Here is a 2954-nt window from a genome sequence, read left to right as displayed (position 1 = left end):
CGAGCAGGAGGGAGGTTTAAAGTTGCAGACTGAGACAGAATAGTTATACAAACATGCAGGGTTTGATTTTTGACATGGGACTACAACGTTGTCTCAGCAGGTTCCTACCCAGAGCAAGTTGGTGGCGGTGGAGACAGGCAGCGCATACTCTCTGAATAGGGAAATACTCTGGTTTCACTTGGTACGTGTTGTCAGCGGGATCATTGAATAAAGGTATTTCACTGAGATGAAAACTTGGAGTGTGCCTGTCTCAGCTCTTTCTTCTTCAGAAAATTTTTAACGGGGAAGCATGTGTATTTCTTTGGGAGCTGGTGTGAGCGTTCATAGAGACATAACTGCCAGAAGGCTATGTTTCTTCCTTTCAAAACTGTGTATTTAACTCAGCAGAAATGGAGCTGGAGCAAAGAGGAGGGATAGGAGGTGTATTTTTCGTCCTGAGAGTCTCTAGGCTAATTTACCCAGCCAGTGACCTCCAAAGATAGGAGTCCTCTCATAAGGACTGTTGGGACCTATCAGACTTTCCCATGAAATCTTCCTCCTTCTGCCCTCTAAGAAATTAGTCCCTTGAGCACAAAGAGGCTTTAATAACAAACCAAAGCCAAAGCTTTCCACAGCAAAGCAAAATGTGTCCTTTCTTGGGCTTCACTTGGCAACTGAAGCAAAGAAATCCATGGGCTTCACTCCTGCACCTACGTAGAGCTTTTGGAAAAATGGACAGCAGGGGAGGCTTAAAAAACAGAGGCTCCTTGTCCCTAGAGCTGGTTACCCTGTTCCTGAAAGCTTTCAGATAAAAGGTAGCACAGTAAACATCAGAGAGTCCAGACGCTGTCATATATGCTAAATTAATACACTGAAGGCTGGGTCAAGGACATTCAACTCATGACATCTGGGAAGTGAGTAAGATCTGAAGCCATTGCTCTATAGGAAGCCAGTAAAAGCAAGAAGAGTGGCTGCTTTTTTAGTGCCCTAGGCAAGCTGAGTAGGGTAAGGAAGGCATTTGTAAAAGACTGCACCAGGTTTCTCCTTGTGCTTTTTCATGGGTTTTGAATCAGGAATCACAAGGAAAAAGGGGAACCCTGTTATTAAACAGGCAGTTTTCATCCAGGGTGTAGATTCAGAGCATCTTTCTTTCCCTCCCCTCTGCATACAGATGACGTGCTCACCTCTTCTCAGCCCATAAATTACCCACCCTGTCATTCTGCCGAAGCAGAGAAGGGGAAGACATCCCTCTTTGTACGCACAGCCGGAATCGCAGGCACCAGCAGCAAAGCAGGAGAGGATGGCTTGGCCAAAGTGGCGTCCCCCTGCGTGCATCGATCGAAATGGCAAGGTGTCCTCTGCTTACGGAGAGGGCCACAAGACCTTTCGCACCCACGCAACAGCTGCCACCTCATCACACAAGCAGGAAGGCAAGAGATCCTCCTTCACACACACGGCTCCGTTGAGCCACTGGGCAGAGGGATGCAAAGGGAACAAAGAAAAGCACTTCCCACTCTCCACCCCATGCGTTTCATCAGTGTGAAAGACACTTTCTTGTCTACCCCGTCGCCTGGGGAGAAGCTTGATTAATAAAATCAGATAATTAAATATTCTTCATCACAACTGGCTGCACCATTTTTTTACCTCTTTCATTGTTCTTTTCCCCACCACCCCCACTGCTTTTCCAGTATGTCAAATCTGGAAAAAGCCGAAAGCCTTTCATCTTATCAGATGTGGTTTATTGCCCCCTGGTTACACAGTAATTTTGGTCTCCGCTCCATGAAGAGGTCGTATAATGGGATATCAGCTCAAGAATTGTCAGTTCATTGGGCAAATAAGGCAGGGCCTGCCAATACAATTATAAGAGCCTGATAAGGAAGGCACAGAGGAGAACCTGCAGGAGAGGGAGACACAACCATAGCAATTTAAAAGGTGAGGGGCAAACCCAGAAGGTGGCAAGAAATGCCAGTGGGGACAGGGAGAGGGAAGGAACAGGAGTGTATCTAACCACATATCCTTCCCAAAATAAAAATTAACGAGAAGATAGAAGTGGCTCAGGAGAGGAATCACTGGCATTCATCCGCATTACCTGGGAAATCTTCTCCCCCTGCGGTGGATGCCTGACTGGGAGGCACAAGTGACTGGTGGGATGATTACCAAGCTAGCTTGCCTCATAGCTCAGGAAAGAAAGAAAATAATGTTTTATCTTTAGCAGTATGGGTGGGGGGTAGAGGGCACTAATTCCTATTCCTAAGCATGTTGCAAGGGCTATCTCTTTTTCTTTTGTGACTGATAAGATGGGATGATGTTGAAAAGCACCTGTTTGGAAAGTTCAAAGGGTTTCCGAAGTAGAAGAAAAGAGAATCTGAGCCAAAGCTGGTGGCTGAGGGGGGGGGGGTGGCTGAAGGATAACCTGGGAATTGCTGGTGAGGGAGGTTTCCATGCATGACACCTCCTTGTATGCAAGATAAGTTTACAGGGTATATCTCTCTTGCTAGTAAATGGCACGAGGAACAACTATTCATCCCACCGATTATTTTCTGAACTCCATAATAATACAAATCCAGTGGGCTTGTCACAGATTGCAGCCTGAAAGCAGAAAAGGAGGAGAACTGCCCCACAAACCGGATTTGCCAACAAGAAGCAATCCTTCCCAGGGCATTTATCACCCGGATCTGTGAGGAACGTACCTCCTCCTGGGATGGCCATGCGATTGTTCTGCGTGGGCTGGGGGATGTTCGGCAGTGGGTGGGGTTGGTAAGACTTTTCACCCCCAGTTCCAGTGCCGTCTTCCCCAGACACAGGAGCTCAGGTCTTGGTCCCAAGCTGATCAGCAGAGAGGAGCAGGCACGTGTGCTCACTTGTGGGTCGCTTTTGTTTCTCCTCCCGGCGCTCCGGCAGGTCGGCGGGGGACGGCCGGGGAGAGAGGCGAACCTTCCCAGCTGCATGTTTCTTGGGGTGCACCAAGAGCCAGG

The sequence above is a fragment of the Haliaeetus albicilla genome, chromosome 19 (genome assembly GCF_947461875.1).
Source record: "Haliaeetus albicilla chromosome 19, bHalAlb1.1, whole genome shotgun sequence".
Taxonomy (NCBI): Eukaryota; Metazoa; Chordata; class Aves; order Accipitriformes; family Accipitridae; genus Haliaeetus; species Haliaeetus albicilla.
Note: the sequence above shows the minus strand (reverse complement) of the source record.